Source organism: Emydura macquarii, unplaced genomic scaffold (genome assembly GCF_026122565.2).
Source record: "Emydura macquarii macquarii isolate MOO-44397 ecotype Brisbane River unplaced genomic scaffold, CSIRO-AGI_Emac_v2 contig_1263, whole genome shotgun sequence".
In the NCBI taxonomy this organism is placed as follows: Eukaryota; Metazoa; Chordata; order Testudines; family Chelidae; genus Emydura; species Emydura macquarii.
The window spans coordinates 8,881,472-8,903,825 of NW_027131400.1; the positions used below are offsets into that span (position 1 = coordinate 8,881,472).

General features: G+C 41.3%; 1 long non-coding RNA gene across 1 annotated transcript in view; it reads right to left on the bottom strand.

Annotated features, from left to right (window-relative positions):
- The window catches only part of LOC137154638 (uncharacterized), a 164,985-nt gene that overhangs the window by 99,454 nt on the left and 43,177 nt on the right, over positions 1-22,354 (bottom strand). The gene's annotated exons all lie outside the window — the stretch shown is intronic.

Here is a 22,354-nt window from a genome sequence, read left to right on the forward strand (position 1 = left end):
GGGACCCAGCTGCGTCTGGCCAGCACTGCTGACTTGCCACTAAAAGTCCAGTTACCTGCAGTAACTGGCCCCCTTCACTGAGGGGCAGGAAGAGCAGCAGCTGCTGCTGGAACCTGGAGGAGCACTCAGGAATGGCTCTGGCAGAGAGAGGTATCAGATGCTCTCCCTTGTCCTGCCCCGAGCATGGCTCTCCCTCCCACACCATGCTCCAGTCACCCCTTCTGCCCCTGGAGCGCAGCTCTCCCTCCCCTACTCTGCCCCAGTCACTCACCACCAGAGCATGGCTCTCCTTCAAACCTCCTGTCCCAGTCAACTCCCCACCCCTAGAGCGCTGCTCAGCTGGCAGGGGGAGGGAGGTGGAGAGAGCAGCAAGTGATGGTGGGAGGGGAAGAAGGGCAGGGGGCAGGGCCTCGAGGGACGGAGTAGAACAAGGGTGGGACCTCAGGGGGAAAGAGGCGGAGCAGGAGGCGGGGGAGGTTCCAACACTTAGTGTCCGGTTTTCACAAATTAGCAAGTTGGCCACCTAAAGTCCTGAGAAGATTTGTGAGCTTCAGAGGACTATTTAACCATGTGCCAGACAGAACCAACTTTCAAATTATGTGGGTGTCCCACAAAATCTTTCAGGGGAGATGTATGCAAGAACTTTGGTTATTCAAGAACTTAGCCTTTGGAAGCTCTGCCCACCAGAGTTAACCAATAACCAGAGTTAAATCACCAACCTTCCCAAAAATACCCAAAGATCTTTATTGAGAATAAAAAAATAAAGTGTAAGAAGCTGTCTTAAAATGTTCAAAAATCAATGCATCTAAAACACCCTGTCTGATTGACTTGAAACTTTGCATAAACATTTTCCTTTTGCAGGAAATTAAACTTGCAAATTTTCAGGTGAAGTTAGGAGTGACAAAAAATAGGGCTTCTGGACCTGCAACCATTGCTCCACAATACATATAATGATAGGAACTTAAAAAGAACAAAATACTCATGATAATGCCAAGTTCTTGTCATAGAAGAAATAAAGTGTGAAGTTATTTTAATTTTTTCCTGTTGCACTTGCACGGAAAAGTTTTCTTTAGATATTATAGCATAGATAAGAATGTGAGAAACAAGCTGTCCACTACTTCAGACTACTGCTCAATCTTCAGGGACTAGATTGCTTGGCTTGTTGTCACTTCCTCTTCCCATTTTTATAGGCAACTCAAGTGCCAGGTTGTATTCAGGAGCAGAAAGACTATGTGAAGCTGAAATCCGAAATCAGGAGCTGGAACTGGATTTTATGGAAGCAGATTTTTATGAATCCAGGGTTGTGAATGTGATAGCTTGTGGCAGGCCTGTTTCAATTCCACCAGACAAGATCTCTGTTGAACAGTAGTATATTTTATTCGATGCTGTGCTGCATTAGAACTTCTTGATTTTTTTTGCCTTCTCTGATGATTGTTCTCTTACAAATATAATTTAAACCAGCCATAACCCTCCCAACAGCAACAGCAAAAGGCCTAAATTTCCAAATGAGCAGTGTTTATAAGCACAGACTGTAAATAATAATTTATTTGATAAATTAGCCTCTTTTTCTGTTCATCAATTGTATTCAAGTGGCTTATGAATTCATTCTCTATTCAAAACTATTCACTGGTGGTGAAATCATTCATATGCTGAGGGACAGCACAAGGCATAGGCACCACTTAAGCCCTCACAATAGAGTTTTAGTGGGCCTCAAATATTATATTGGCCCTCTGCACAGGAGGGAATTTCATTCTGAATAATTTGATAAGATGCAGATTGTTTGTGAGTAGTTTGTTGCAGGTGCTTCCTTGTGCTCCCTGTCCATCTGTTGCATCCACCCATTATCTCGTCCTAGACTGCAAGCTCTTTGGGAAGGCATCATCTTTTTTCTATGGGTTTGCACTACGCCAAGCACAACGGGATCTTGGTCTTGGGAGTGGTGCTTCTAGGTCCTAACCACAATTAAAATAAAATAAAATAAAATAATTCCATATTCTAAATTTGAGTTGTGTTAGATAGTTGCAACCGAACGTATACAGAACATGGTATTCTGTTTCCTAATTGAACAAAAGTAACTTTTTGAATCAGATTTTGAGGTGAATTATCAGCAGTACCAAAATTTGCTCTCTCTCCAAATACTCTGTCAGTGAACTCATTTGCTAGAACATACGTGGGCAGTGAACTCAAAAGAGATGAAGCTAAATTACATTTTTGAGTGAATACTTGCAGACAATTTGGAGATATTTGTCCAGTTCTGGCACTGTTCAAACATCCTTTTCCCTCACCTTCCTACAGTAAAATGCCATTAATAAACTAGAGCTGAGGTAAACAGTCTATCCTCTGTAAAAGCAAACTTACCACGAAGCTACTTTGAGAGAGGAAGATAAAATAAGAAGCACACTTTCATCAAGCACCAAAACAGACCCTGTTCATTTGCTCCCCAGAACACATTATGTAGATTAGTGGGGAATGACAGATAGAGATGGCAGGAATTGAGACATGATTTTTACACAACCAATACTCAACAGCACGACACATGAGCAAATCCTTTGCTGTTAATGATTTATTTAACAAATGTGGTCTTGAATATTGTTAACGTTAACAGAGAAGACAGGAAGACACTGCTCTTAAAACATGATGGGTGAAATTGCATGCAGCACATCACACAGGCGCAGCTCATAGGGAAGGGGGAAAGGTACTTTAAGCCACCTTTGCACGTTCTCAATTCTGGGCAAGTACGGAGTCAATGAGGCCCCAGGAGAGCTTAGCTAACTTGGGCATGCTCTGCCTCGGGTGCATATGGGCAGCTCCACGACACCGAGGCACTCAAAATCCAGACAGAATGATGCTTTATGGCCCCTAATCCTCTATGCTGGTGCTCGCGAGGGCCTCTTCTGATATCTTACACGGTGCTTACACTGAAGGAACTGTCCTCCAACTGAACAAGCAGCTTTTACAGCTCCTGTTCCACCACAGCAGCATATAGGAACCTTAGCAGAGGGAAGAATCCCTCCTTTATTTGAGGGGTAATATAAATTTTGTAAACTTCAAAACAGCATTTTAGTAGCTGATTTCATTTTTTTTCCATGGACTTTAAATTAGTTCAGGACAGGTAGGTTCATAACTCACAGTAAACTTTGACAAGGAAGGGATTGAGAAGTATGTTCTTGTGCACCCTGGACCAGACGCTGCCTTCTTTGTGCTCTCAAAACTGTCCATGAAGTTCAGGAGAGTTTTAGGTACACAAGGCACTATAGGGGCAGACACCACAATAAGTGCTGCCGCACCACTGCTATTCAATACAGTGCCAGTAAAATGTGAACATTCGGTAGGGGGTGGGTTGCTATAAGATTTGTCTCAGCTAGGATGCTCTGTAGGAACACAAAGATTCAGTATCTTTTAAATGTAACCGATTATCCTCACTCTGAAGTTTGAAACTTGTCCATGTTTTGGTTGCTATCAATTATAGTCCCAGGGCAAAATCCTGGTCCCACTGAAGTCAACAGCCAAACTCCCATAGACCTCAATGAGGCCAGATTTCACCCCAGGAGCCTTATTTTTTCCTCAGTAGGATATGAGTATCTCTCACTGATTTATGCTCTCTATCAAAAAAAAAATAAGATACCAGACCTTTTAAAATACCCCTGTCCTGAAGGGGATTTCCTACCTGGCAGTTTAATTCCTTTGAATAACACTGAGATCCTGTCTTGCTAAAAAAAAAAAAAAAAAAGCAAACAAACAGAAAAACTCTGAAGAATTTCATGCAGTGATTACATCTGTTCATTGGGATGATATAAACAGATACAGCTCCAGTGAAATCAATGAAGCTGCACCTGTTTACACTGGGATTTAATTTGGCTCACAGTATCTGGCTACCATTTGCTGGTTACAGCAATTGGCAATGAGGGCATAAATCGCCTCCCATATGCAGCCTTGAGAATAGAAAGAAAATATTACATACTGTACAGTACTGAATGTGAGTGTGATTTCCAGCTGAGAGAAGCTCAGCACAACTCCTACTGAGTCAGCCAGTGGGAGGTTTCCCTTCAGCCAGCTTGGAGGACCAAACCATCTCTTGGCTGGGAATTACAAGGCTTCCTGTTGAAGTTTCTGCTACTGTAGCATACAAGCCACTATCTCCAAGGGCTGTGTCAGTGAGGGACTCTGGCCACCTCTTAGCACACCTTATTTTCATATCAAATTATGAGTGTTTTTATGTCAGCCATTGTCAGACCTCTTCCCCAGACACATCAATATTGCCTCTAATCATCACTCACACAAGACAGTTTAAAGTTCTAAAAGACAACAAAAGTTTCTTTAGTTTGTTTTGGAATGAGACAATGGTTTCCCTAGTTCTGCTGTCGAAACACTCTCCTGTCTGGAAAGCAAATGGGTTTAAAACTCTGGTCACAGGGAACAGTTTTCTTTTGGGTAACACACCTGAGAGAGAAAGCACCTTTGAATATGATGCATTCCAAGAACGTTATAAATACATAACATGAAATATAATGAAATGTGCAGAAGGCACTATTTTATTTAAAAGGCATCTAACGGATTTGATCATGCTACTGCAAAGCTTTGTTGCAAGTGATGGGGGACTTCAGCCACTCAGATATATGTTGGGAAAATAACACAGCAGGGCACAGACTATCCAAAAAGTTCTTGGAATATATTGGAGACAATTTTTTATTTCAGAAGGTGCAGAAAGCTCGTAGGGGAAAGGCTGTTCTGGATTTGATTTTGACAAACAAGGAGGAACTGGTTGAGAATTTGAAAGTGGAAGGCAGCTTGGGCGAAAGCGATCACAAAATGATAGAGTTCATGATTCTAAGGAATGGTAGGAGGGAGAACAGCAAAATAAAGACAATGGATTTCAAGAAGGCAGACTTTAGCAAATTCAGGGAGCTGGTAGGTGAGATCCCATGGGAAGCAAGTTGAAGAGAAAAAACAATTGAAGACAGTTGGCAGTTTTTCAAAGAGACATTATTAAGGGCACAAGAGCAAACTATCCCATTGCATAAGAAAGATAGGAAGCATGGCAAGAAACCACCCTGGCTTAACCACTAAAAGTCAAAAAAGAGTCCTACAAAAAGTGGAATCTAGGTCAAATTACAAAGGATGAATATAAATAAACAACACAAGTATTCAGGAAGAAAATTAGAAAGGCCAAGGCATAAAATGAAATTAAACTAGCTAGAGACAAATGGTAACAAGAAAACATTCTACAAATACATTAGAAGCAAGAGGAAGACCAAGGACAGGGTAGGCCCGTTACACAATTGGGGGGGGGGGGGGGGGCCACCACAATAACAGAAAATGCGGAAATGGCAGGGATGCTAAATGACTTTGTTTCGGTTTTCACCCAAGAAGGTTGGTGGCAATTGGACGTTTAACATAACGAATGCCAGTGAAAATGAGGCAAGAATAAAAGCTAAAATAGAGAAAGAACAAGTTAAAAATTACTTACACATTGTCTTAGATGTCTTCAAGTCACCAGGGCCTGATGAAATGCATCCTTCAGTACTCAAGGAGCTGACTTAGGAGATCTGAGCCATTAGCAATTATCTTTGAAAAGTCTTGGAAGACAGGAAAAGGGCAAATATAGTGCCCATCTACAAAAAGGGAAATAAGGACAACCTGGGGAATTACAGACCAGTCAGCTTAACTTCTGTACCCAGAAAGATAATGGAGCAAATAATTAAGCAATCAATTTGCAAACATCTAGAAGTTAATAAGGTAATAAGTAACAGTCAGCATAGATTTGTCAAGAACAAATCTTGTCAAACCAACCTGATAGCTTTCTTTGACAGGGTAACAAGCCTTGTGGATGCGGGGAGATGGTAGATGTGGTATATCTTGACTTTAGTAAGGCTTTCGATACTTTCCCGCATGACCTTCTCTTAAAAAAACTAGGGAAATACAACCTAGATGGAGCTACTATAAAGTGGTTGCAAAACTGGTTGGAAAACCATTCCCAGAGAGTAGTTATCAATGGTTCACAGACATGCTGGAAGAGCATAACGAGTGGGGTTCCTCAGGGATCAGTTCTGTTCAATATTTTCATCAATTATTTAGATAATGGCATAGAGTACACTTATTAAATTTGCGGGTGATACCAAGCTGGGAGGAGTTGCAAGTGCTTTGGAGGATAGCATTATAATTCAGAATGATCTGGACAAGCTGGAGAATTGGTCTGAGGTAAATAGGATGAAATTCAACAAGGACAATTGCAAAGTACTCCACTGAGGAAGGAACAATCAGTTGCACATGTACAAAATGGGAAATGACTGCCTAGGAAGGAGTACTGCAGAAAGGGATCTGGGAGTCAGAGTGGACCACAAGCTACATATGGATCGACAGTGTAATGCTGTTGCAAAAAAGGCAAACATGATTCTGGGATGTGTTAGCAGGAGTGTTATAAGTAAGACACGAGTAGTAATTCTTCCGCTCTACTCCACGCTGATTAGTCTCAATTGGAGTATTGTGTCCATTCCCCTCTGGAGCTAGGCAGAGGGGACCATGCAGAGAAGTTTGTTTATGTGCATTGGGATGTCTCATGATTCCTCCACAGAGATCTCGATGAAACTTTCATGGATATACTCTGCAGTCCTCTGCTGAAGGTTTCTGGGGAGGGCTTTCTTATTTCTTCCACTGCAATAGGATGCTTTCCCATGCCACTCAGCGATTACTTCAGCAGGCACCATTGTGATACACAGGCTAGCAGCATATGGGCTCAGATAGCATCGGGATGTCAGCAGTAGCTGTGCTATCTCTGCCTCTGTTATGCTCAGGAGTGAAATATCAGCTAAAATCACCACCGACAGTGGAAAACGGTGCCAGTATTCAGTTCCATTACCCTATATAAATATACTTATGTCTGTGAGCTATTCCTCCCTTGTTTCCCTCCCCCTGTCCCTCCCAGGGCCATACTCACCATAGCTGGTGTTGTGACTGGCACAGTGCTGTATTAATCCCAAGGAGAAGTGAGAATGTAGTGTTTACAACTTTTGGGGATCAAGGGGCGTAAGTTCAGCATCCTAAGGTTTTATTTCTGTTGTGACTACATTGACAATTGTACTTGTTTGTGCTGTATCTGCAGCTGCTGCTATTGTGGTGTTCAGGGTCTCCCCCTACACACCTAAGCCAGAGAAGGAGGAGAAAGTAGAGGACTCAGAATGACATGGTCCAGGAGATGCTGCAAGCCTCTGCTGCATCAGAGAATGAGACCAGTGCCTAGAAGATGACCTTTGCAGACAGCATGGAGAAGGAAAGAGTGGAGAGGAGAAAGGCCTGCGAGTACAAGAAGGAAAAGTAGAGGGAGATGCACCAAGCCATCATGAGGTTTCTCAGGCAGCAAACAGAGAAACTGTGGATTCTGGTAGACTGGCAAGTTCAACAATCCCATGCTTGCCTCCCTCTGCAGCCCCTCGAGAACTCGATGTCGGGACCTCCCTACACCTCCCCCCTCAACATTCCCTGTGGCAGCATGGGTTGCTATATTACTCCTACCACTCCAACATTAAAGACAGCCACGGCTGCACATTTGCTGACCTGTGAAAGACACGGTATGTGTGTAGCTGAAATGGAAATGACTTTTCTTTCCCCTCCATAGGTTCTGTTCCCTTAATTTATTAAGTTTTATAAAGTTCTAAATGTTTATTTGCCTTGTTCATATTACAGAATAAAATTTTACTTATTGGAACATAATTAATCTTTATTAGTTCACAACATATGCTGGCTGGTGATGAGATCAAGTTTTTGTTGCTGCACTGTGTCAGAGAACCCATAACATCATTCACCAACAATATTAATGGTTGCATTGACAATGTTAGATTCCTACATACACAACAATCATTACAAGAATCATACTGGGTTGTAAAAGAGCAAGGCCAGGCAGAGCACATAACAGCAACACCTACTGCTCTGGCTCACCATTAAAATTGTCCTTCAAAGCCTCCCTGAACCATATAGCTCTGTATTGAGCTCCTCTAATAGACTTTACATCTAGCTATTCAAATTCAGCAGAGAATTGCTCCACTCTCCATCCCAGCTGAAACTTTTCCCCCTTGCTTCACAGATGTTACACAGAACACAGCAGGCAGCTATAACTATTGGGATATTTTTTCATTGAGGTCCAATCTCATAAATAAACAACACCAGCGTCCCTTCCAATGGTGAAAGGCACATTCAACTGTCAATCTGCAATTCCTGAGTCTGTAATTGAAGCGCTCCTTGGTGCTGTCAATATGGCCAGTGTACAGCTTCATGAGCCCTGGGAGCAAGAGGTAGGCTGATTCTCCCATGATCACTACTGGCATTTCAACATTCTCAGTGGTAATCTGCTGGTCAGGAAAGAAGGGCCCTAATTGCAGTTTTCTGCAAAACCATCTGCTATGTCCTGTACATTGCCCAGAGGCACAGGTCTGCATAGCAGGAGGGGATTAATGCCCCTGCACACTTGCTTGATAACGGCCTCTGCAGTGGATTTCCCAACTTCAAATTGATTCCCAGCTGACTGGTAGCAATCTGGTATTGCAAGTTTCCACAGTGCAATCACCACTCACTGCTCAATTGTCAGCATGGTTTTTATTTTGGTGACCCTGCATTGGAGAGCTGGGGTGAGTTCAGCACACAGATCCAGGAATGTGGCCATGGGCATCCAAAAGTTCTGCAGCCACTGCTCGTCATCCTAAACCTGCGATTCCCCCAGTTAGTGCTTGTTTCTCAGGCCCAGAACCAGAACTCCAAAAACACCACAAACAACCTTGAATTGCATCTTTATGTCCCGCAGAGATCTAGCCTCCAAGGAATCATCACATTCCCCATGGCTCCTCTTGTGGCTCTCCAAATACTGTAGATCAGATGCCCTGTGCTCACGACAATAGTGCACAGCTGTGCAGGCTCCATCGGTCTGTCAGAGATGGCAGTCAGCGAGGAGGGACATGTGACTTTGGAGGGATTTTTGAAAAGAGGTGTGAAATATGGGATGCAGATGAAATTATGGGATGGATAACACTGCATTATGGGAAGTTGAACCCATACTCCCAGTCATCCCTGTGTGACTTGTTTCGGCCCCATGAGGCATTGCAAAAACTTCCCCAAACACCCTCCTCTGGATTGTGGTGAGTAGCACAGTGGGATACCTAACTCACGGTGCACTACACTCTGCATCGATACAAGCGCTCCTGGTGAGGACGTGCACCACTGGCACAAGAAGCGTAGTGCGCACACACACAAGCGATGTAGTAACTGTGGAGGCTGTATGCTGACGAAACTTAGGTTGACATAATTTTGCAGTGCAGATATGGCCTTACACACTTTCCCATCTCCTTGCAACAACAACCCTGAGAAGGCCCCGCCTGAACCCTGCAGAACCTCTGGAACCCTAAGAGCCCTAGTAGTCAAATAGAAACCACATTATGTGGGTAGTTAATTCGAGATCTACCCTTTCTAGTCCCAGACTCCTATGAATTTCAGTCTTAGTTCTCAAACAAACAAAAAATCTAAAGACAAGACAGAGCACTCCCATCCCTGAAGTGAAAGTCTTGATAATACATTGTCACATGAAGGGTTATTCTACAAAATGTCCTTTTTTCGCTTTGAACAAACAATCAGAAAGTAAAATCAACACCTTGCAGAGTAACCATACAGCTCACTTGTTTTGAATGTGGGTACAAATGGGTTCAGAAAAACCTGTGCTTCATCATATTTTATTGGAAGGATATACAGTATTTGCTCCATAGGGAGCTTATATAAGTCCTAACATAGCTCAGAATGAGAGTTAGATAAACGACTCTTCCAGTCAAGTCACTGAACAATTTGTGTTCCTGCCAGTTCACTTCTGGCTCTCCTGCACCGATGGATTGTGGTGACAGCAGTTATGTCATCAGTAAAGTCAAGAAGCTGTGAGTACTCACGTCAACTCTCAAAATTGCTTATTTGTCCTTCCTAGGGTTGTCGCTTCTGTTTGCTGTGAGCATCATCATGTTTGCCAAGAGTGAATGGGAGATAACAAACAGAGATGCTTTGAAAACTTGACGGAAGTTAAACTGTCCCTGTGAGATCATCTTCCTCCTTTACTTCCGAAGTATGTGCTTCTCAGCTTGTTCGAGGTCTAGAAAAGGAGTCTCTTTTCATATGATCACACTTAAGTGATAAATGGTGATAAAAGAACCTACAAGACAATCCACCGTGTCCAAATGCTTTAACCTCATCTGTAATGCTCTGCTATCCATCAACAGCATAAAAACCACACAGGTTGATTTGTGGCCTTCACAACACATCCGTAGTGAGTAAAGATCTTCATCATCACTGACCGGCTCTCCTATTGCACTGTTACAGAGAACTGACAATGGGAGACACCGTGCAAATCATTAATTTTTACTAGCTTTCATTTGTTGCAAATTGTGTGTATGTATGTATAAATTACTTCTTAATTTCTAGAAATCTATGGACCGGATTAGATCCCTGTCAAGGGGCTCCTAGGTGTATTCATTTTCATGAAAATATTTGGATAATATAAGCCATTTGGTACATTCTGGTGCTTTCCAAAGACAAGGCATTGCAATCCAGAATGACCTTTATTAACCTGGGATAAAAGTAATCCCTGATGAGGATGCTTTTGCAGTATTCAGAGAACAAGATAAACTCTACTCGACGTAAGGAACACCAGACCCACTCTTCAGTTTTGGACACTTCAGAACCACAAGATACCACACAAAAGAGCAACATAATTCAGTGTATGGGCCATATCCTCAAGTGGTACAAACTGGGACAGATCCACTGGAGCTATGGTGATTCACACCAGCTGAGGAATTGGCTCTGTCTCTCTATGGTAAACTCTTTGGGGGCAGGGACCATCTTTTGTTCTCTGCTTGTACAGTGCCTAGCACAATGGGGCTCCTGGTCCATGACTCCCCCTAGGCGTTACAGCAATACAAATAAATAATATTATTGACTCGGAGGTGTTACAGGTGCATTGCCACCATGCAAGAACAGAAAGTAGATAATTTTCATGGTTTTGTCAGCACAGTTTAACTCAGTGGAACTTTGGGAAACTGAATTTTGTCAGGTGTGAATTTCTATCCCGTGGTACAATACCAGATCAGCCTTCTGCACTGTACTGAAAACTGCATTAAAATTACAAGTTATCACTTTAAGTTGCAAGGGGCTCCCTGACCCTGCTTACAGGCTAGGGGGCTCTGAGGGAAGTATATGATCTGGTTTCTTAGCAATCAGTCTGCAAAAAAGCCAGAGTTGAGCAAGATGGGTTGAGATGTGCCTCTCTGCCTTCGGTAGCAGCCTGCATGCTATGTCTCTCTGGATTTGGTGGCTGTGCATTAGATTTCTGGATTCTAAGAAATAAAAGTAGTGCTATGTTGCAACCTTTCAGGAAGAGTGTTTATGCTTTGTTTCTAACCCTCTGGCTACATCTACACTGCATACTTCTTTCAACTGTGTGTAGAGTACATACCCAGGTAATCCCTGAAGAACGGCTTTAAGTAGCAGTGCAGACGGTGAAGCACAACTTAGGTAAAGAGAGTACAAACATGAAGGATGTGAGTGCTTACCTGACTACATGCCCTGCACAGCTCTCTACTCGCCCAAGCCATGCTCCCCATCTACCCTGCTATTTTAGCTGTGTAGCGTCCTGCTGCCTCCCAGCTGCTGGAGCCTTTCCCCATGCCAAGGAACGGAGAGGCAATATGAAAAAGCTCTGACATTGGGGAAAGGCCCTGCCAATTCCCCACTGCTAGAGCCTTTCCCCACAGCTGGTAAGGTCCCTGGCAGCAGGGAAAGGTTCCAGCAGTGGGGAACAACAGAGTCTTTCTTTGCTGCCTCCCCGCACCCAAGCCTTTCACGGTCATAGATAGCTACACACTGCAGTAAGGATGTAGCTCGCTTTTCATTGTGGCATGTAGCTACACTCCACCGAAAGCAGTGTGTAGTGTAGAAATAGCCTGGGTATATATGGTTGTGAACAACACCCTCCTACTGCCACTCCCATGTCGCTGCTGACTGCTGAAAGCTTTACAAGTCAGTTACCCTCATTACTGTGTTGCTCCAAAAGGATTTATCAGGGGATATCATTAAAAAAATATATATTGTGTCCATGTAACATATTCGTGGAGGAAACTGTTCCTCAGTGGGGCCCTGAAAGAGTTGAAAAACACAAGATGGAGATAATCATTCAATACAATGCTGTGATGTCTTTCCAGTCCCACTCCATATTATCATTTGAATAAATACCAGTCAGATCCGCCTTAAAATTACTGTAGTTCTATTATCAGAGGTGTCACATCAAAATCGAAACATTCTGCAGGAAAATGTTAACTTAGACGAACCTTCCAATGGAAACATGACCAGATGGGTCATTTTGCCTCTTTTATTGCAGTGTCGTAATCCTGTAGGTGGGGTTTGTGACACTGCCAGAAGGATTCTGAATGTTTTCAGGTCACTGGTGTTCTAACTTTTTGTCTGTGTGCTTCAAGTGCTTAAAGGCCAGATCCTATAAGGTCCTTAGGACCCTGCTAAAGATGCAGGCTAACTATTGCTCAGGCACAGTACCAGGTCCAAATTCTTAACTCCAATCAGAAGTTAAAAGAGTTGGAATATGCCTCTTGGATGCAGAGGGACCTAAGAGTTGGGAAAGAGAAGGTCCTGCAAGGAAAATGCTTAGGCTGACATTTATATTTTGTTATTTCAGCTACGAACAGAGCCAGGAAGATACGTTTAGAATATATACAATTTGGCCATGGCCTTGACTACAGCTGAAGAGCAAAGAGGTTAAAAGGTAGGAGAGTGCAAATGATATAAAGCTCACCTTGATGCACTACTGATCCAGGGCTGCTATGTGCCAGGCTCCCCAAGCTTAAGTTGGAATAGGCAAGGTGGCTGTTAACAGTCCTGAATACACATTCTCTTTCCTCTAGCCACATCCTCAGGGAGAGTCACTTTCCTTGTTGTCCACACCCCTGGAGGATACTCCTTGCACTGGAATCATGCACCCATGGCCTATGGATCCACTGGCTTTCCAGCTAGAATTTGCTGGCAGTGTGGGACAAAGCAGTCACCCCCCACCAAAGGATCAGGTCCCTTTTTAAAAAAAAAAAAAAAAAAAAAAAAAAAAATAAAAAAGAGCTCTAATTGTGCAGCAGCTCATGGAGCTATTAGAGAAGTTCTAATACAATGTATTGCTGTATTGGCTTAGCCTGATCTTTGCATGCCACCAAAATAATGATCATGCTTCTTGGAACACAAGGACTGCTCATTTCAGTTAATTTCCCATGTAGACTGGGTAGGTTTGAGGGAAACTGGGAGGAGAGTGTCTGTGCATGCGCTAATGATAGTTAGATAGAGAGAGAAGCTGTTTTATGCTTGGAGTAAAGCAAAAGAGATCTAGAAGCTAATACTAACCTAAGCACCAGGCTTATTAAAAGATGAATTCACATTTCCCTATCAAGATAAAGTGCAACCAGTTCAAAACTGAAATATAAATAATTCTGAAGCCTGTTACATTATTCTCCTAAAATTGCATAGTAAATTGCATCATACTGTATCTATTTTGTCTCATTGTGCTATGTAGCTGAACTGGGGTAAAATGTTCCAAAAAACAGTGACAGAGGGGAAAAAAAGAGGCTTCCCCCAGCTGCCACAGAGTACGGATTTTGAAATCTGAAAGTTACCAAAAAGGTAGAGAGGAGTGAAAGAAATTTTTTTAGGGATTCCAAAGTTTGGGGATGTTTGGATCTGGGAATTTGGTTCAGCCCCATTACTAGAGCTGGATAGAAAAAAAAAATTCCTGTCAGAAATTTTGAGTAAAAATTTCTGTTTGAAATGTGTTGATCACACAATTTTGGTGTTCCTGTGGCAAGTTTTGTAGTGATTCCAAACAAAAACCTTTTGTTCTGAATTGACATTTCAACTTAAAGTGTAATTTCATTTTAGTTTCTTTAAACCAAAAAATCAAAACAAAATGAAAATTATGATGACATTTCCTCCAGAAAACACACAATATTTTGTCTGAATTCACAATTTCCTACAAAAAATGTTGGTGTCAATGAAACCATATTTTTGGTGGGAAAACTTTTTGCACAAATAATTTTGACTTGCTCTATCCATGACACAGGCAGAGTTCTGATCCTGGTACACATTTTCCCCAAATTCAAGGTTGTTGGACTTCAGGGCTTTAATTCATGCACATTGCTATTTAAGTCTAGTTTTAGATATCTGTAGTTTGGCAAATCTATTTTACTGAAATGCTAATATTCTAAAGTTTAATTTAAGACATTAGAAAAAAGTTAATCCTGCCTGTATCTAAACTTCTGCAGAAAAACACCCTCAGAACTTGAGCTCTAAAAGAATGTTCTCAGAATGCTATCCGAAAGACTTAGAGTTCTATCTATATCAACGGGTAGGGTCCTTGGTCTAGATTTTTGAAGGTTTTTAGACATTTCTCTGCTCAGTGTTGCAATGATTTAGACAGCTAAATCCCATTTTCAAAAGTGACGTAGGCACTCAGGGCCCAGATCCATTGAAATCCACAGGAGCTAGGTGCCTAAATACCTTTAAGGATCTGGGTCTTAGGAGCCTAAATCCTATTGACTTTCAATGATATTTAGGCTCTTAAGTGCCTAAGTCACTTTTGAAAATGTGTCTTAGACCTTGCAACATTGGGGAAGCAATGCCTAAATACCTTTATTATGGGGATCCGGGGCTTAGAGTTTTCCACTCTGGTATAGTCAGATATTTCTAAGGCACGATGCCTAAGCACCAGTACATTTATTAGGCCAAATGATCCCTGCTTTAACTTTGTTAAAGTCTATGGGAGTTATGTTAAAGATAAATGTTGGACACTGTCTAACATGCATATAAACGATATAATCAGGAGAGAAGACTGAATGAACAGGATTTATACAGTCATTTGGGTAATACCAGTGATCTGATTGGCTGAAGGGGATTCTACCCTGTGTAATTATCTCCTAATGAATGCACACTCAGGAACTATATGTACTACGAGACTGTAGACAGAGGGAATGTGTTTTTTCCCAAAAGATCTTTGTTCCCAAATAAGAAACCCCTTAAATATTCTCCAAAAGAGGACTTGAGGAATGATATGTGACCCACACTCTTTGGAGGTGAAAGGCAGCCCACACCACTGTGTCACCTGGAATCCTGACACTCTTGCCATTTGCACTTAATCAGCATCAGTCCTGATAAATTATTTACCCTGGAGGAATGCAACAGGACGCCAGTTTGTCTGTGCATACACTCTTATATTCTACTAGACTAAATAAGCAGGGCTGGGGATTGAGGAAAGAGTCCTGATTACTGTCAATGGGACCCTTTTTACACTCAAATGGCTCTGCTTTATGCCGTGCACTCTGCCTACTGTGACACAATACATGTTTAGATGCACCCTTGACACGAGTTTCCTTAAAAGGGAAGTTCAGCATAACGGTCATGCATCAAAGTATGTTAGACACAATAGGGCTTAGAAATAATAAACTATTGCATAGGAGGTTGATAGAGGAATGATATCTTAGGCATAAGATACTATTATTTATGCTATTTAGCATCATGAGGAAAAACAAAATCAGAGATACTGTAGATAATGTAAACTTTGTTAAACTTACTTTACAGGACCTGATTTAAAGCCACAAAAGGCAGTGTTCATGGTAAAACTCCACAATATTATATAATGCATTATCCTTAAATCACTGTTGTGTCTAAACTAGCTACTATGTTAAAAAGATCCGAGAATAGTGCATGATATTCCATATCCTTCAGTATTTGCTAGGCAAAAGAGTAGGGAATTAGTAAGTCCCTGTATGGACCCTCAACCTAAATATGAATGGCTTGCTTTTGTAGATAAGTGGGCTGTGGTCACACCTTTAAAAATATGATTTCATTTCTGGAGACCTTCTGACCTGGCGTTGCTTTGACTGTATCTGATTTGAATAGATTTGACAAGGGATCAGACACTACTGTAGTAATAGGAATGGAAAAAATCAAAGTTAAGCACACCTCCTGTTGCTCACTGAACCATAGTGAAAGGGTGTAGGCAAATTCTCATTTTTGTGATTCAAGGTAAGATTTTAATTGGCTTTATTCAAGCCCTAGAGAGCTGTTTATAGGTACAGAATAATGTGAGATCTTGTCTTTTTATGGCACTAGTGCAGAGGGTTCTCAAACTGGGGGTCATGACCCCTCAGGGGATCACAAGGTTATTATGTGGGGGGTCATGAGCTGTCAGCCCCACGCATGCCAATAAGGGTGTCATGGCAGGGGAGAGTCGTCACAGCCTGGAATATTTTCAAAGGAGGGTCCTAGCATAAAAAAGTTTACGTTTGAGAACCCCTGTCCTAGTGTTCCAGAAAGGTGGAAATGCCATGAAAAAACCATATTTGACCCTAGTCATTGCTGCTGGAAGTAAAAATACCCACAAAAGCCCCCCACAACTAAAAACACTGATTATTTTGGTTTCTCTGGAATGCAAATGGAAAGCCTTCACATAAGTCCTGTTGGGGCAGAAGCCTACTGAAGGTTTAAAAGAGTGCGGGCTGCTCAGAGGAATGGAAATCAATTATGTGCTGAAGAGGGGCTGTGGGGGTACAAGAATCTAGTAAAATTTTGTGAGCAAACAAAAGAAGCATTAGAGTGCTCTGGTGAATTCAAGCCCCCCATCAAGATACTGCTAAATAATCCATGGGGCTAAAAAAAGTACTTATCATCAGCAATGTTTTTTTGCCTTTAAAATACATCACATTACAAAACATTGAAAGCAAATGCATTTAAATTGGATTGTTTCCCCTTTGCTTAGTTATTAGAAAACTTTTTTCTTTAAAGTTTCCCAATTCCTCATCCCTTCTCACTGTGAGCCAGCATACACCCTGAGACACAGGCTAAGACCTGGTTTTACACTTGAAATTTAGATTGACACAGCTACAGTGCTCAGGGAGGCAAAAAATCCACCCTCTGCGGTTAGCTAGGCCAACCTAACCTGTGGTGCAGATGCAGTTGGGATGACTGACGAATGCTTCTGTCAATTTAGCTATGATGCTATAGCGCCCTTAGAACAGACATGGCATTAGAGGAAAATTTTTGTGGAAGTCACTTGTTAAAATAGTGGTAGCACATCACAGAAGTGATTAGAGATAGGGAAAGGGAGAAAAGGATCTGATTGGACTCTGGAAAGAAAGTGAGATGGATGGAAGAAAAAACAAACAGAGACCTTTCTTTGTTTGAGTAAGTTCAGAGAAGTCTCTGTATTTTCCAGGGCTCTGAACTTAGCAGGCTGGATCCCCTGGTCTAGCTGAACTGGGCTCAGTGCAGGATCAGGTTGGGAAAAGAAAGATGGCTCTAAGTCACTTCTCTGTTCCCCTGATTCTGTAATAGACTCGAAGCTGAACTGTGCCCAGCCTGCCCAGACATACCTCCACACTTGGGTGAAGGAAGAACGCAGTGTGTATCTGGCTATACTGGATACAGCACCAAGATACTCTAACACTAGCAGAATTCCTGGCTGCCCTTGTAGTTCCCCAGAGCAATGCAAAGGAGCCAGAAATGAGGGGCAGAATCTGTCCCCATATTTTTGAGGAGGTTTGTGAAGCAATTTTGCTCTCCACACTCTGCCTCTTTATGTGTACAAGGACTCTGAACTAGGCATGTATTATTATCCCCATTTTACAGGTGGATTAAAAAAGACAGTAGGATTAAGTGAGGTTAAAACCACACAGGAAGCCTGTGTCAGAGACAGGATTAAATTGTGGAAGTCTCCTGCTCCCAGGTCCATGCTCAGTTCACTACACCAGGATGCCTCTCATACCATCTAACTGTTCTTTTTGTGATCAAAGACCACGTCCAGCAGAGGGGCCTGTTCAGGTGCAGGCAGTAATCTGGGGAGGAGTTAGGGAAGGCTGGCAGCTTTCATCTCATCAGGGTCAATTTAGGAGATACTGCTCCGCATAGCCATAAACTGGTTTCAGGTCTTCTCCAAAATGGAGGCACTTGTGGTCACAGGTATCATAGAATCCAAATGAGCCGTGAACATTCCACCCTAGCAATCAGTTTATTTTTACCTCTGCAAAGAAAAGGATTAGAAACTAACTTTTGCAATGAAGGAGGAAGCTGGAACTAGCCTGACTTTATTGGGACCTCAAAATTTGGGGCCGCTTATGAAAGTGACCCTCACAGGCCTCAAAGGCCACTTATGCCATGGTTTATCTGAAATGAACCCCTGAACATATTAAGAGATGTTCAGTAATCAAAGCCTTTTCATGCTCTAATCAGCTCCACTAGCTCCCATTTGTCCATCACATCAAATTTAATCATCTTGTCTCTATGTTCCATGCCCTATAACCCTCCTCTTTCCTATTTTCTTGACTTGGCCCTTGTCTGTACTGGGGATTATCCCCTGCTTTCAGTCCCTGATGACACTGTTCTTGTGCCAAATCCTACTGCAGATAAGAAAAGCTGGGATTTGCCCTGGTGGAACTTATCTCAATTTCAGGCAGGGGTAAGTTTTACGAGTGCAAATCATGGCTTCCTTTACCTATACTAGGGTACTGCACCGGGATACCTACCCTGAGAAGTGAAATTAGCACTAAGTCAAATTGCAGACAAGGTTATTGTTTCTTATGTTGTCCCAGCATAATTCAACTCTGCTAAGGATACGAGACTTGCTGCCCCCTTTTTCCATTTCTCCCACAAATGTGTCTGTACTTAGTAGCTTGCTGCCACGCTGTAAGGAAAGCCCTGCCAGCTCTGACTGACAAGCCACTACACTTTTCTCCTCATTAAAATCCCTCCTAAAGATCTCTCTTCCACAGTGCCCACAATAAATGAGCCAAGAGTATTAACCAACTTTATTTTTAAAACATATTTTAAAAATAACCCCTAAATTGAACCACTATGATGTGCATATTCCTAAACTGAGTATATGAATGAATATATTGAATTTATATGACTAAAAATGAATATATTGCCGTAACCCCCATCCTCACACAATATTAATGGTGTTGAATCTAAAATTTCAATGATATGCATTTAGGGTAGGAACCATTTCTCTATTGTCTTCTATGAAACACCTTGCAAGCCACTGGGTGCTATAAAATAATAATATATAAGCTGAGGTGTATATGTCTAGCTTTATAGCTTAGTCACCTGAGTAACAGTTTTCTCATATCTCGTAGGATGCTGATATATATCTTAGTGCTGTGATGTGTGTGAATATATGCAAACTTTGTTTGAAGTACCATAACTGCTAACAAAGAGACTCCAGGAACGTATTTGAGGCCCACGTTTGTCACAATTTACCATGTATAGATTCCTGCTGAAACTTCATATATATTCCAAAATCAAAAACTTTGCTTCAAAAACTACTTACAGTTGCTAAGTGACAATATACTTACCTATTGCATCATTTCCAAAATCCAAACACATAAAATTAAGGAAACTAAAAGCTAAGGATATCATAAATCTTACACTGCCCGCAGGATAATCATAAATACATTGTTCTTATCAAGAAAACACATATTTAATCACAAGACAAAAAACATTAATTTTGACTCTGATTTTTATAGATTACTTTTGCTATCATGATTTTGGTACCTAAACATTTTCTTTTAAGGGATATTGCTAACTGGGAATGATCAGTTAGTATCAATTGGCAGTAAAATATTTTGATAAAGTACTTATAGTTTCTTGATAATAATATTCTATATTCAGAGTAATAGGGAAAGTATTCGGGGGGGGAGGGGGGGGGGTAATTCCAAGGCATGCAAAGACAGATATCATAGGAAGACATTTAAAAAATAGTGAAAAATGTACACACACACACACACACAATCTAAAGCTTTTAAGTCCCATGATTTTGTAAATCCAAATAGATACAGTATGTTTAAACATATATAAATGCAGATTCGTAGGTTCAAAAGTAGGAATAGCATTCCACAGAATATCAAGTATAAAGATGGTTAAAATAAAAATCAAAGATTTTTTCATGAAAAGTTTTGGCTTTACAAGTTTATCTGACATTTTTTAAAGGTTGTTCCCCCTGCTGCTTAGCTCTCCCTTAATTTTCATTATCTTCCCCACCCCTTGTTTTTCTCCTTCTTTCCTGCATTTTATTTTTCTAATTTCCATTTTGCCATGGGGAGGGGGAGGGGAAAGGGAGAAGGGGAAAACAAAGATGTTTCATTCTTGGTTTTCAGTAAAACAGAAAATATTAAAAAGAAAATGTTTTCATGAATATTTTTAGTTTTGGGGGGAAAAAAACAATTTTTGACAAAAAATTACTTTAAAAAATTCCAACAGTTTAATCAAGTTGAAAAAGCATTTAACTCAAAGTAAAACAATAATAGGATGTATGGACTACAAAGAAATCAGAAGACTGATTTTCAAAATAAAAGCTGGAGGAGGAAAGAAGGTATTGCCACCTTATTGGCATGCTCCCCTTTTTATCTTTCCAACCAACAGTACTGAAGCACCAGTAAAGTGAGTGGGTACCAGCTCTGTAGATTTTAAACGTGCAAGAGTATTATAGTCCAATACTGGAACGTGGGGGCCAGCCAAACTATATTGGAGTCACCCATCCCATGGGAGCAGACCTACCAAAGTAAGTCTGCAATAGTTTAAGATGATGCCCATTTGCAATTCAGAACCTCCTCCAAACATATTCCTTAAGCAGGAGGTTCTGGGGGCAGCCAGTAGTTATGGTAATCTTTCGTAGCAGGTCTCCTACTAAAAGTACATTTTTTAGTGGCCACTGGGGTTAGAGAACCATGCCATTGACCTGTAGGAGAACTCCTAGGAGCCACATATTTCGGGGGGAGAAGTCTTTTCTTCGTGAAAGTGAATCTCTCCCCATTCCTAACTCCCTAGTGGAACGGAAGCTCTGGAATTTCCACTCCATTATGCAGATTAGTTCTGCGAAGAGCTAGAACGGTGCACCAAAGTTTAAGTGACATTTTGTTTCATATTGTGGATGATCTCTCTTCTTTTAGAGAGAGAGCACAGAACACTAACATATGGTGCGGTGGTGCTATCTGAAACAGCAATCCCCAGACTGTGGTCTGTAGACCACGCAACCTTCATCCTTCTGTTCTCATTCTGTACATTAAAAAATGATAATAAAATTCAAATGCCAGTGTCACAGTTCAGGTCAACTGCATCTATATTCCTCCTATATGCTCCTCCAAGGGCACTCATCCTCAGGCGTCCAGCTTCCCAGTTATCACCTCTCTTGGGTAGAGTCACACTGCCTCCTGATTGGGATATTTCCAGGTCAGACAGTTCCCTGCCTACACTGTGAATTCCCCAGCAAGTTAAGACTGCCTAAGCAGGCCTAATTTCGTTTTTTTCCTCAGAGGCTAGGAACAGATTAATTGCCCTCAGTTATAAGGTACCACATAGCTTTTCCTAAGCAAGGACAGTTATTCTTAAGGTGAAAGCATTACAGAAAAAAACATATTAAAAGAACCTACACACAGGCTAATAAGCTTTCAGAAATCACCCCACACTGCCAATGAGAGCTAAGATAGAAGTCAGTCCTTCAAACCCCATGAAAGGGTTTTTCTGTGGTTACAAGTTCTTAACTACCTTGGCTCAGAACAAGCACACCCAGGAATCTGTGAGCCACTCCTTTATCCTCCTTGGGCCTCTGATCTTGTCCTCACATAACAGGTGATCAATGTCCCATCCCTGGGTGGAGCTTCAAAGGCTGAGTTCTTGCATAACTAGAGAAGAAATATTTGCATATACCTCCCCACAGAGATTTTGTGGGAAACCCACTTAACTTTGAAGTTCATTCTGTCTGGCATATTTTTTAATATAGCCCTTTGAAGATCATAATTCTTCCCAGGGTTTACACTGTTCATGTCTCTCTCTTAGACGTATTACATATAATCCCACAATAACACATAAACACATTCGCTTTTTAATAAAAATAAAAATTTTCCTAAAAATAATTAAACTTAATTCAATAAAATATAGCCAGGAAACTGCTGTATCTATCTCAGCCAGAATATAGGTTTTTGTGTTATAGCATATGTATTTCTTTGAATTTGTTAAGAAAAGTGTGTTTTGTAGACCATGAAACCATCATCTTCCCCCATTTCTTCTCTACATTAAAAATATAATAAATTACAAACATCGAGAATAAAGGTTTTTGTATTACAGTGTAAGATCTATTATGTGCTTAACTTTTGATTACCTTACTTTTGACTTTTGTTAATAATGATATGAAATGTAAGTATATAGTCACAGCAATCCTAACTGTGTGTTGTTATTGTTTTGAAACTAAGGCTGCTTTTTTTCATTTTGGAATCTATTAAAGTTTAAAGAGGAACCTGTT